Here is a 14609-nt window from a genome sequence, read left to right on the forward strand (position 1 = left end):
GTAAAGAATTTTTTCCTAATATCCAATCTAAACCTTCCCTGGCACAACTTGAGGCCATTTCCTCTTGTCCTATCACTTGCTACTTGGGAGAAGGGACCAACACCCTCCATGCTGCAGCCTCCTGTCAGGTAGTTGCAGAGAGCGATCAGGTCTCCCCTCAGCCTCCTTTTCTCCAGGCTAAACAGCCCCGGTTCTCTCAACCGCTCCTCATCAGACTTGTGCTCCAGACCCCTCACCAGCTTCCTTGCCCTTCTCTGCACTCTCTCTAGCACCTCAATGTCCTTCTTGTCGTGAGGGGCCCCAAACTAAACAGAGGATTCAAGGTGGGGCCTCACTAGTGCTGAGCACAGGTGGACAATCGCTTCCCTGGTCCTGCTGGCCACACTATTCCTGATACAAGCCAGGATGCTCTTGGCCTTTTTGGCCACCTGGGCACACTGCTGGTTCATATTCAGCTGCTATCAATCAACACACCCAGATCTCCAGCCGCTCTTCCTGGAGCCTGTAGCTCTACCTGGGGTTGTTCTGACCCAAGTGCAGGACCTGGCATCTGGCCTTGTTAAGCCTCATACAACTGACCTTGGCCCATTAACACAGCTGGTCCAGATCCCTCTGTAAAGCCTTCCTACCCTGCAGCAGATTGACACTCCTGGTCAGCTTGGTGTCAGCTACAAACTTACTGAGAGTGCATTCAATTACCTCATCCAGATCATTGCTAAAGAGATTAAACAGAACTGGCCCCAATACTGAGCCCTGGGGAACGCCACTTGTTATTGGACGCCAATTGGATTTGATTCCATTCACCACAACTCTTTGGGCCCAACAAAGAGCATGCCTGTCCAGGCCATGAGCTGCCAGCTTCTCCAGGTGAATGCTGTGGGAAATGGTGTAAAAGGCTTTACTGAGGTCTAAGCACACAACATCCACAGCCTTTCCCTTATCCACTAAGTGGATCACCTTGTCATAGAAGGAGACAAGGTTGGTCAAACAGGACCTGCCTTTCAGAAACCCATGCTGACAGGGCCTGATCACTTGGTTGTCTTGTATATGTTGTGTGGTGCCACTCAGGATGATCATTTCCGTGACCTTCCCTGGCACCGAGGTCATATTAACCTTCCAGCGCTCCTCCTTCCAGCCCTTCTTGTAAATGGGCATCACGCTTGCCAACTTCCAGTCATCTGGGACCTCCCCTGTTAGTCAGGACTGCTCATGGATAATGGGAAGTGGCTTAGTGATCACCTCTGCCAGCTCCCTCAGCACCCGTGCATGTATCCCATCTGGCGCCATACACTTGTGGGTGTCTAAGTGGTGTAGCAATGTCTAAGTGGTCCTCACAAAGGGAGGAAGAATGGCAGGCACTGATCTCTTCTCTATGATGGCCAACGACAGAACCCAAGGGAATGTCAGGAAAATGTGCCAGGGAAAGTTTAGGGTGGACATTAGGAGAAGGTCAGGGAGGTGTCACGGCTCCAAGCCTGACAGTGTTCAAGAAGTGATTACACAATACCCTCAGACACATGGTGTGAATTTTGGGGTTGTCCTGTGCAGGGACAGGAGTTGGACTCAATGATCCCTGTGGATGCCATCCATCTCAGGGCATTCTATGATTCAGAAAGTGACTGCTGCCTTGGAAGAAGGGTTTGCCAGCTGCCAGCTCTCCACATTGGTCAAATGATGTTTCTTCCTCACTCCAACTCTTAACCTATGTCTCCTCTGGGGTATTGATCCCCTCATCCTGCCTCACAAGCTGCAGGACAGGCATGGTAAAATGCGGGTTGTTTTGGGGCACCTGTGCGCAGCTGTGACAGAGGTTTCTTTGGCCCTGCTGGCACATGCAGCCCATAGGGCTCGCACTGCTCACCACTTCCCCAGCTTAACAGCACGTCAAAACTTCACCTGCTCTTAACCTTTTTTCTCTTGCCTCCCCAAATGCTTTTTAAAACCAATCAGGCTGTCTCCAAGGGGATTTACTGTCCAGTGCGATGAAGTCAGTAGCTTGATTTTATGGCTGCTTGTGGCTTTCAGGATGCTTTGTGGCCTTTGCAAATGCAGTGGTGCAACAGCTGAAGGTTGCGGGTCTCCTCATTGCCCCTTGGCTCACAACTGCATTAGCGTCCTGAGCTGATCATAAATATAAGCTGCCCAATGTAAGATCTCATGTGCAAGTGGAACTTCAAGGTATTTTAATCCTATTTCCTTCCCCCTCATCCTCTAGATCTTACATGATGCCTACTGGAATCTATATATCTTCCCACCCATTTCTTTTCATCAGACACTTCTTTGGTCCATTTGCAATCTGCTTACATGGCTTTTGGGAAGATATTTTAGTGACTGTGTTTCATCACAGTGCCCAGGCTTATTTGGGTTTATGTCTTTGGACAGCCTCCAAAGGACTTTATCCAAGGGACTTAATTAGTCACTATTAATAAAGTGCATAAACAGCTGCTTAGGAGAAAAACAGATCATAAAACCACGTATTTTAAGGAGGCGGCTAGCCTGCAATTATATGTGAGACAGAAAAATGTTACCAGACTGTCCTGCACCAGCCTCGGGTGACATTTGAAAAAAATGACAAAGAAATTTAGATACTGGCATCCTTCTAAGTTCCTGGCAGCAGTGCTGGCGCTGCAGAGCAGCTGCACTCCTCAGTGCCCTCTGCACCTTCTCTCTTGGGTGTTTGGGAGTTAGGATGTCTTCAGGGATGTGAGGGTGGCAAGCATACATAAACCCCCTATAGACATGGTTCATAAGCTATGGACCCTGTAGGGGTGGATCCTGAAAGCATTTGTCCAAACAATATGACTATGTGAACATGCTCTTGAGCTCATTTTTTGGGAAAGGTCACCAGGAAACATCCCCCCCTTTTGTGCCTACACCTGAAGTGTTCTCCAGCCAAAGCACCTGCAGACCTATATGGTCAGACTTCAGCAGTGATATTTGTTTGATGTGCACATTGAACCCAGAGCTTTAATTCCCCAGTTGCCCACACAATGCATATGCTGGTTGGAAGTCTGGTAAAAGCCAGTAGGTTTCTCTTCCAGAAAAACAAAAAAAAAAACAAAACAGAACAAAAACCAAAAGCAAACCAAAAACAAAAGCAAGCAACCAACCAACCAACAAAACAAACAACAACAACAACAAATGAACAAACAAGCAAAACAAAACAAAACCCCAAACCAAACCAAACAAACAAACAAACAAAACACACAAAAAACAGGGCAGCAGCAAAGCACCATGAGCTCCAGACCAAGGGGCAACCGCCACCTTGAGCCAACTGGTGTGGCAAAGTCCAGCTAGCCTGGTGTGGTTCAAGAGGAGGTTCGGTGGATATGTTTTGTCATACCAGGTGTATCAGGTGTCTCAGCTCTAAGTGCTTCCAGCAAAAGTGGGTATGACCCACCTTTGAATATGCAATTTGATTGACAGGTCAGTTGGATGTTTCCAGAGCTTCTTCTCTCCCATTCTTGGCTCTTATGCCATCGCCTCTCTTATTTTCTCCCTCTTTTTGACACAAGCCCTCTCTGCCCCTGTGTCTTCTCCCTGCTAGAGGTCCTGTGTATCCTCACAGTCTTTCCCAGTTCCCTCCTCTGGCCAAGTTCCCCCAGCCCTTGCTATGCCCCTCTGAGCCACTGTGGTTCCCCTGAGGAATATCACCACAAGCACCTCAAGATGCCTCTTCCCTGACAGCTTCATCTACCCACCTGTTTGTTCCTTTTCCACTTGTCATGCTTGACTGATGCCTTTAAGGAGGCAATCTCACAACCTGCATCCTTCTTTACCTTCTTCTCTTGCCCTACCAACCAAACCACATTTTTTCATTTATCTTTACTCTCTGCTTTCTTCTCCTTCACCCCCCCGCCCCCCGACCCTCATCATTCCCTGGCCTTTCACCTTGCCTTCATTTCAGAAAAGGACTACAACAGTGAGTGGGAGTATCCACATGGGCCTCAGCAGACCATGGCCAAAGTCCATGGCTGCTCACGCTAAAAGAACAAGTAAGCAGAGCTCCATTCTAGAAAAACACCTGGGTCCTCCCTCAACATCCATCCAAAAGGTATTTTGTTATTGACAATCAAGAGAAACACAAGAGGCATGGTGAGGACTTAGTAGACACTGTCCTGATAGCCGCTGTCCTTTCTCTTCCATATTGCGCACAAGTGGTCCTGAACAGATCACCTGAACACATACACCTTAGTGCTTGTTAGTATATGAATGTGTGTGTGTAACAGCAGCCTGCTAAAAATTTGGTTTAAAAAGCATTTTCACTCTCGATAACATCTCACACTGAGTTTTGTTATATTTTTTCCTACGTTCTTCTTATCCTTTGAATTTGTTGCTAAGCCCCTACACCTCAAATATTCCTTAATATCTGTTTGTTTGCTACAAGTAAAATTCTACAGATCAGAAATACACTATTTGAACTAATCAAATATCTAGTCATAGAGAAGTTTCTACTTACAGACTCAAACGACAGAGTTTTTTTTCCATTTATGTTCCCTAATTTAGTACTGGTAGTTTGTGCGATGTTGAGAGATATTAAAACGCTCTTTCTACAAACTATTCAAATACTTCGCAGTTTTGAAGCTCTTAACTGAAAAGAAAATACAAATCCACAAGCCTTAACTGGAAAGAACAAACTGCTAGTGCACCTTATCTGGTCCTGGTTTTTCAAAAGAGAAGAAAATAATTGAAATGGATTTGTACCTGCCTTCTTATCCATGGATAAGAATAGGTTAGTACCTAACATTCTTATATTTGATATGTTTATCGAATACAACACCTGTGGTTTCTAAAAGTTCATGGTGAAATCTCCAAAGTAATGTCTCTCCTTTCCTGTCATGAGAAATCCACGTCAGCAAATGACTTGAGAGCACACTTTACTCCTGTGCACCAAGGCATGTATTTCCTTAATTGCAAACGTCCTTATTGTTGTAAGTTCTTGAAATAATTTAACTTTCCCTCTAATACATTGAAATACTTTCAGAATCCAGAGGGAGGCATAGAGACAGCAAGAACTTCTATGGAAATATGTAGCACCCCAAGGACAGTCAAGGCGAGGAATTCATTACACAAATATCGTACTATGGTTGGTCCACACTGATGAGCGCTGACCCACTGAGGCAACAGCAGCTGGTGAGCAAGGCAAATAACAGCAGTTTAGTTTCCTCCAGCCCACCCCAGAATGAGGGCAAGTCTCGCACAGTGCTGCAATAAACTCTGGGCACTTAAAAGTTTCATGTTGTTTTGTTTTTCTCCAGTGAGACACCACCAGCCTAGGCTGCAGAAAGCCCCTCAGTCCAGCTGCACCCCAGGTCTCCTGGCTTGATAGCACACCTGCATAGCACAGGTGCAAAAGCTGTGTCACGAGTGTGTCCCAGCACACATGACACACCGTGAAGTGTCTCTGACCCCTTCCCAGAAGACATATTGGAACAAAGTCACACATAGACAGCTCTAATGAGGGACTGAAAAGATTAGTTCTGCATTGAAAGAGCATAAGTTAGAAACAGCAACTAGTTTTTTTTTTTTCTCTCACTGCATTTGGTGTCTTACCTTACTTTTTTGGAGATATTTATAATTAATCAACGCTAAAGCTTATTTCTGCATACCTAAAAGTTTCCTTGCTTTGACTAACATGATCATTCCATAAATGTGAAACTCTTCAATACAAACACACTATAGCAAGTCCGCATCTTATCTGGAAGAGTAACATGCACCAGGCAAGGGGGAAGGCACCAATCCCGCATGAGCAGTGAGAGGAATTCGGTGAACTGAGTTGCTGACAGCCCAGAGTTGGCCTCAGAAACAATGATAGCAGCAACATGATTGTTTTCCTGTCTTTTGATATCAAGTACCGTCACATCCACATATCAAACAGGAGAAAGAATGGGCTCTCAAATTTTCCTACAATTACAGATCAATTACAATTAACGTGAAGATTAACTTTCCAAAGCAGAAGCACCCCACTTTTCACATTGGCAGAGGAAACCCTGAGACAGCTGGCTCAGCTGATCAGAGGTAGCCTCTGAAGAAAGAAGATCCTCTGGGACAATACTGCCAGCAAGGTGACAGCCCGTGCTGCATTCCAGAGAGCTGGTGAGTCCAGTGGGGAGTGCGCTGTGGCACTGGGGCACTGGCTCAGGAAGGGTCCAGACTGTGGATTGTCCAGTGTTACAGTGCAGAGACATTGCCTGTTCTCCTGGGCATCCCTATGGGGCCAAAAGCTTCAACGGAAGGAACTCCAGGCTAAAGTTTCAGTAGTTTAAGTTGAACCAATAACTGTGGACTTTGTAACAGCTAGTAAAATGTTATTTATTTGTGAACTTCTTTCTAGGACAGAAGACAGAATATTAGCAAACTCCCTTGGGTGTTCATTTTTTAATCTTTCTGGACATGGATGGGAGATGGGCCTCACAACATCAGGTCTTTGCTTTGGGCAGCATCATCTTGCAACCCAATAACAGAATAATCACAGCCAAGAACCGGCAGGTCAGTGATAGAAGTATGGATAATTTCACTATTACTCTCTTATGCTGGTCAGAACTGCTAGAGATCAGCTGGCTTTTTACTGATCAGTTTAACAAGCAGCACTTGACTTAATATCACTTTGTGTTTGTCCTATACTGAAGGTGAAAGCACACAGAACTAGCAATTTTATTTCCTTTTGGAATGAGACCATAATCATCCTGATACAGCGGATGCATTGAAATTGGACATGGGACTGCTTCTGGAGCTGTTTCAAGAGGGCAGAGCATCTTCCTCTAGCTGTGAGCTCCCTGGAGACCCCTCAGGGAAGATGCTGGCACAAGGAGAAGGTCTCCTGCTCCCACTGCTCCCTGTCACATGGACCAAAACATGTCCCAGTGGCTCTGCTGGAGGGTGTAGCAGCAGCCACCTCCTCACATGGAACATGGGACCTGGGGGGACAGTCTCTTTCCAATGTAAAGTGCAGGATTCAGGTGAACCGACTGAGCTAAGCTAAAACCTGAAGGGCATCTTGGAGCTTCACTTTAAAAAGCTTATGGATAGGAAGACCTGGCTGAGCTGCACACTGCTGGAGGACGTGGGGAGGACAAGCCTTTAGGATGATCAGCATGTGAGGTGCTCTTCAGGCACCTCGTGTTACAGACTGGGCTGGTTCTGCCAGCACCAAAAAACCGATAACATATAGCAGAGCCTAAGCACACTGAAAGTTTCTAAGTAGCCAAATGAAAGCAGGAATATGCATTATGGCAGTGAAAAGAGACCCCACATTCTGTAATCCAGCGATGATCTCTTAAAAGATTTGCATACAGATCCCATTCCTGAGGAGGAGTCTGTTCAAGGATATTTGGTGTCATTAATCTTCCCTCCTAAGAAGATAGTTGGAGAAATTAAAAGAGAGAACACTCAGTGCTGACATAGATTGTTTTTTAAACACCATAATTATCCTGTGTGACTCACTGCCACACCGTATCATTGCTATCAAGAGGATAGGCAGATTTAAAAAAAAAACCAAACCAAACTTAGTGTTTATATGAGCCAGGAGACTGCATCTGCTGTGTTAGGGAAAACAACGCAGGAAACCTCTCTCTTCTTATAGCATTGATCATGTGCAGGTTTATGAAGTTCGTCTGTAATTCTGCATTTTCTCTGAGTTTGCCCCCCACTAGCAGAGCCACCAGCGTGGGTGCTCGCCGTGTTCCCACCCAAAGGGCTGGGTTTTGGCTAAGGGCTGCTGCCAGGATGCTTCGGTGCCTTCAGCACAGGCTGCTCCCGGGAGCGCAGCCCCGGCCTGGGGCCGGCGCCGTTCGTGGGGCCGCGGGGCCGCGCTCGCTGGGGCCGGGGCTGCTCGGTCCCCCGCGGGGTCCCGGTTTACAGCCAGGGGCTGCAGCTTTGCTCACAGCCACCGGGTGTCCCACCGGGATCGGGCAGAGGTGCCGTTCCGTGGGGAGGAGGAAGTGGGGGGATGTTGCTCCAGTGCCACCAGCTGCTGTGGGACACGTCCAGCCTTGTCACTGGCAGGAGGGATGGAGACAGGGAGATGTACAGAGCACCTACTAGCTGAAAAGTTGCTTTCAAAACACATTTCCAGAGCTCATCAGGCCACCTCTGGAATAGTGAGTTCAAACTTGGTCCCTGCTATACAAAAAATATGTGGACAGGCTGGAGAGGGTCCAGAGAAAATCCACAAGTATGATCAAAGGACTAGGAAGCCTGACATGTGAGGAAAGGCTGAGATAACTGGGCTTGTTCAGACTTATCACCATGTTCCAGTATGTAAAGGGTGGCTACAGAGAAGATGGAGACTCCCTTTTTACAAGGTCACATGGAAAAGACAAAGGGCAATGGGTACAAGTCACTCCTGGGGAGATTCACGAAAGGGAAATTTTTCACAATGAGAACAATCAGCCATTGGAATAATCTCCCCAGCGAAGTGGTGGATTCCCCAACATTGGAGACTTTTAAGATTCAGCTGGACAGGGTGCTGGGCCATCATGGCTAGAGTGTGCTTTTGTCAAGAAAGGTTGGACCAGATGACCCTTGATGTCCCTTCCAACCTGGTATTCTATGATTCATTCTTCCTCCAGGTAGAAACACCTTGTCCCCTCGGATCCCACAGGCAGACCTGTGGGCTGCTGGGACTGCTCCCTGGCACATCACTACTCTGCCACTGCCACCCCCACATACCATGTGGCAGCCACCTGTGCCCCCCACCTCCCTCAACAGCCCGTCCACCATCAGGAGTCAAGGTTCTCTGGCTCCAGTTGCAGCCATCCCACACTGTAGGTCCTGCCTGCCTAGAGAGAAACAGCTTCCTCTTGTGATGGGTATCCCCAGTGCCCAGCTCAGGATGGTCTTTATCTCAGTTAGGCCCCCTAGATGCTGTAGTAATAAAAGTAATTAATCCTACTACTTTACAGGAGCTCAGCAGAGCCTGCACACCTTCAGAGCAGATATACTGGTTGGAGCACTCAGCCCCCAAATCTGTTCATGAGATGTTACCTGTATGTGCAACCTCAGCTCTGGATTGGGGTTCCTCAGACAAATCCCTACATGAGCAGGAGAGGGCACTTCCATAGCCCAGCAGCAATTCCCTGACAAATTTTGAACCTGAGCTGTAAACCACAGAAGACTTCAGTTTTAATAGGTGGGGTTTCATTAAAGGCAAACCAGCATTTTTTCCCTTGTGTTCTAGTTCTGGCTTAACACTAGCATTGAAAGTTGCTCTGAGTAGCACAGTTAAAAGAAGCAAAGAAGAAGGCCATATAGGAGGTCGTGTTGGGAAAGTGATCAGTAAGCATTGCTACAGGAGTACAGTGAAAGTATTGCAGGCTTTCAGATGTTAAACAAAATATCTGCTGTTCATCGGATCGAGCTTTTGGGCATTTTTCCATTATGAGGCATTTCCCCCAAAAAACCCACTTTGCTCTTTGTGACCAGCCACCAGTCACAATGAACCACTCACTGGCTTCATGGAGCTCTGTGTCCCTGCTCTGGGCCCTCAGCACTTGCTCTGCAACCCACTCACAGGAGAAAAAGGCCCCAAATTTGAACATCAGAGCATACTGAAAGTCCTGATTTCTGGCTCTCAGAGGCATGGTTTAATATAAATAAATAAATAAATTAGCCTGAAGCTCCATAAAACTTGTGTGACTGCAAGTGCCCTGCAGATGACTCTGATGAAGCTGCTAGTTGTTCCTTCAGGAAAAGCACTTAGTGCAAAGTTTTAAAACCTGAGCAGCATGCACATGGCAGTAAGATAGGAAAATGCCATTAAGAACAACATGTTAAACCGTTCCTTGTCTTCTCATGCACTTCAGGGATACAGAGTAGAAAACCCAGGGGGCAGCAGAAAATCTCACCATTTTCTGTCCTGGCAGACAGCTTAGAGTACAGGTTTACATGCAAAAGTTCACGTGGAACCATAGGTAAAGCAGAGTTCACTGAGGCGGGTGGATGAGTAGGACTCAGGCCAGGTATCTGAGAGGGGTGCAGGAGAGACAGAGGATGTCTGAGAGGAAGTTTGACTTTGATGCAGACGAGAAGTAGAGAAATTTTGGTTCACAATGGAGAAATATGTAAATGCTACATCCACTCCAGTAATTTTCACTTGAGGTCATTTCATGGTCTGCCTGTATATAACAGCTGAAGTACCTCCAAAAGCTATAATGAAAAGTACCAGAACATGGTCTAATTTCTTGGTTCACTGTTCGGGCTGCACTTTTGTCGGTCTTGCCTCAGCTCAATATTCTCAGTGTTTTTAAGTAAAAATGGTTCAGATGTTTTTAGCTTCATTGCTCTTTCAAGGAAACATGGTTTGTGCAATCACATCACCCTTCTGGCCCTTCACAAAGATTTTGAGCCCAGTGACCCAAGCCTGAGAGAGGGAGCAGCAGCAGTCCTAAAGAGGATGACACTACTGCAAGCCCCACACAAACTAGCAGCAAGGGGAGGACAAAGGCAGCAGACCAGGCTCAGCTGCTGCCGGCTCTCCCCAGTGTGCTGCTGTGCTTGCTTGGCGCAACTTTCCCACTCGGACAGGGAGTAAGAGGAGCAGCCGGGGTTATGGGGGTGGGAGAAAGGCAGAGGTCTCAAACCCATAGGAGGGCAGAGCCGCTCCTCCCACTGCTCCTGGAACAATTAATTTCTGGAAAAAAATAAAAAAAAATAAAAAAATATATATGTATATATATATATGGAGATATATATATATATATATATGTGGAATCTTCTGTTGTCTTTCTTAAAATAGAAACTAAATCTCCTGGAGCATTCTTGCTCTACTCATAGGCCAGCATGGCTCAGGGCTAGAAAGTCAAAATTTGTCAGAGGCAACACTCCTGCATGAGGCTTAAATGTTTGGTGTGTGTTGTGGGATACATGGGCATCTTAGCCAGAGATGATTAGGACACTCCAAGTCCATGTAGGAGCCATCATAACTCCCCACATCCTCCCCAGTGACAGGGGTGTCAGTCAGTCAGTCACACCACGGCCTGGAAAGGAGATGTGGCCAGAGCTGCTGCCTGGTGAAAACATCTATGGTGTGGCAGCATTGTGCCACCCAAAGTGAGGGGTAGCTCTAGGTGAACACTGGGGCCAGAGACCAGTCAGTGACAGGAGAGAGCCACAAACACCCCTTTCAACTCGCTTGCATGAACGTGTGTGTGCACGCAGCCTCTTACCTCAGGAAAAGAGGATTTTAAATTCCCACTAGCTGTGAGATGAGCGTATTGCTGTGACCAGCACTGAGAGAAACCAAGAGGTCAGAACATGAGCAGAAACACGCCAGAGCCATGGGTGCCAGACAGCTGGGTTTGAGCTGGGATCCCAGGTGTAGGATGGAAAGCATCAGTACCGTTACTGATAATGCTGAGACCCCGAAAGCCCTTTAGTGTGGAGGCAGTGTGAGGGAAGAAGACGGACAAAGGCACTGCAGGAAGAGCTGATGCTGCGGCAGCCCTTTGCTGAGAAGGGATCCTGCTTGTTGAGGATCTTCAGGCTATCACAGAGGGAATGGGGAAAAAAAGGATACTGACTTGAGGAGCAAATGTAGCTTTAACATTTGAGTTTGGCTCATAGGACCGTTCCTCCAGTTCAAATTAAGCAACTGTTTCCGTAATGGGACCTGTCTCCAGCAGGGCTTTGCTCCCATCCAGTGATGGATAGTGGTCCCATGCAGAAGGGGCGATCATGCTACCCCAGGAAATCCCACATGTCCCTTGCTGTCTCCAGATGCAGCTGCAACAGGCACTGAGCAATAACCAGTCTTTCTGAGATGTAGGGCCACTTCAATAAATGGCTGGACAGCCCCAGCTGTTGAAATTCTGTGCCTCTCGAGAGGGCACAGTGAGAGCCACAGCAGCGTAGGCCATCATGGATGAGACAGGTCTATTTTCCAAGGTGGGAAGGAGTAATGATAACCTTGCATCTCCACGGCTTCTTTGTATGAAAATGTGAACAGTTTTCCCTGGAGAGCAAAACAGTACTTTGGAACACAAATGCCCTTTTTCTTGCGGATGCATTGGGCCTCTGGCATTTTTCCTCCTATATCTCCTGGGACCGCTCCACCCATGTGCACTCCGCGGTGCAGCATGAAGCCTGTGGTGAGGCACCGCAATACGAGGTGCAGCAGTATGGTCCCCTGGCCCCCTCCACAATCCTTCTTCTGTCAGATGTCCCTGCAGACGTGGCCATCCTCATTTTAAAAGGCCAATCTTCTCATAAACAGCACCGATTGCCTGAGACTAGATGCAGAATAAAACTGACTGCAGCAGGATCTGCCCTTTCATGGACACACTGCAAAACGTGTTCTAATATGACCAACATTTAATGAAAGGAAAGTAGGATCAAAACAGTAATTTTACAGAGGGTTTGGCAGAATGCTGTCCCGCCTTCATCCAATCAGACTGGAGACCCAGTTCTTCCTATTATTGGGAGCTCTTCTACTAATTATGCCTTAGGTGAGGCAGAAGAAGGATTTGGACCTGAAACTCCCAGCCTAATACCCAACACCGGATGAGAGAGTTGTTATGCTACCATCTACCCTTGCAGTAATATTATTTTGCTGTGTAAAATCCTCTGTGGATGGGATTTACATGACAAACATTCCCTGCAGGCTAAGCTCACATCACTCTGTGCTCTGCAGGTTTTGGGATGTGCCATCTCTTACCAGGTTGCCAGAAGAGGGAACAGAGAAGGGAAAGGCTGAGCAGAAGGGAACTAACATCGGCAGGATCTGAATCTCCTGTGAATCTTAAGTTGAAGTGAACTGTGTTAGCTTCCTCCCATTTCTCCAAGGAATCTGTACTGGTTCTGCAAGCTGCTGTGCATACATTCTCCTGAAGCTGCCTGAATTCCTTTTTTGGTCACTGCTGTGAAAATAAGTGAGTTTTGTAAAAAAATTAAAGTGACCAAGGCTGAATAGATGTATCCTATTTAGATGGTATGGCTATGAACTTAAGTTTCATCTGACTTTCAGAGGTTATGCCTGACAGGAAAGCTCTGTTTGCTTTGTATCCAGTGGGCAAGATTATTTTCATGGCAGCATAGGATAATTCAGGTTGGAAAGGGTCCCTCAGAGATATCTAGTCTGGCATCCGCCTCCAAATAGAGTCAACTATGAGCTCAGATTGGGGATTTATCCAGTCAGGTCTTGAAAAACTCCATAGATGCAGAGTATTTTAACAATATTCATTACCAGGAGCACATCCTGGCTTGCAAGATGAGTTATGGGAGGTTCATTCCACCCGAGTGGCACCTATTAGACACTGCACCTCAAACACTGGCTAGAGTGACAGCAACCATGGGCATTGAAGCACAACAAATAACATTTGCAAACAATCCTTTAAGCTTCAGGACTGCAGGGGACTAGCGATCCAGACAGAGAGGGCAAAGTGGAGAGTGAGGAGCATGGGCAGGAGCAGCTGTGGGAAATGACAAATAGTCTGGATGGAGCTGCCAGAGGTTTGGAAACTGAGTAAGAAGCTGAGAGAATGGCTGGAAACTATAAAAAAAAACCCACAAGTGTGGACTGGAGAGAGAGAGAGAGAGAGACAAGATACGGGCAGTGCACACTCTCTGGACAAAATTAGCACAGAGAAACACTGGGACTGAGGGGCAAGGAGATGGGGGAAAGTTGAGGGAACATTGAGACTTATCCAAGTTATTTGAAATCTTTATCAAAGAGCTTTGGAGACACATAAAGCAGATATAGGGAAGTAAGTGTTGGAGGTGGGGGCAGAGAAATGGGCTCTAGGGCATCCAGAGGGAAAATACCAGGTTTGGCAATGATGGCCCCTCTCTATTTTCTGCACATCGAGGCAGAAAGCCTGTCATGGTATTGGAGATCTAAGAGTTTGAGAAGTCTTTGCTCTTAGGATATGCACATGAAACCTGCTGGCACAGCCCCTCATTCGGAGGTTCCCACAAGTCACTACTGAGCTTTTTCTCTGCCATGCTCCGGTGATATCATGTTGTCACAGACTAGGGCTGCAACCTGTGCAGTGTATAACTGAGCCAAATATATGCCATATTCTTGCTTTTGAGCTAGGAAGAAGAAGGAGTTTATGAGAGAAACATTGCACTAGGCACTATAGTAAAGAAGTTGTAAAATTAAAAAAAAAAAAAAATCACTGCAAATATCACAATCGAGATTGCCTATGGAATTTTAATTCAACCCTGTATCTGCATGTGGTACAATCTAATCTAAATTAAATGATCACATGAATTATTATCCTGCTCTGCAAGACCTCTGCCACAGAGCAAAAAGCAAGAAAGTCATTAAGTCCCCACCCCAAAGAGCTTCCAGTCTCAAGAAAGCAAAACAAGGGGATGTGAAGGGAGCCATCCCAGGAAGGAGGTGGGGAGGGAGCATCAGTGACTACAAGTTCAAATAGAAACAGCAACATTCACAGCTAGAATTTTTCTCGAATCAGAGTAATATTAAGAAAATAAATCAAAATAAGTAAATCAAGAAACAAGTTTCACAGTCGCCTACTGTCCATCTGTCTCATTAATCTGAGTAGGTTGATGAGGGCAGGTTGCCGCAGACCTCTTGGGACCAGAGGAGGGTAAAGGACTGGGACATTTGCAATGGGCCCCTCGGAATGTGGGATAACACAGATTAA

This window comes from Nesoenas mayeri, assembly GCF_963082525.1.
Source record: "Nesoenas mayeri genome assembly, chromosome: 1".
Classification (NCBI taxonomy): Eukaryota; Metazoa; Chordata; class Aves; order Columbiformes; family Columbidae; genus Nesoenas; species Nesoenas mayeri.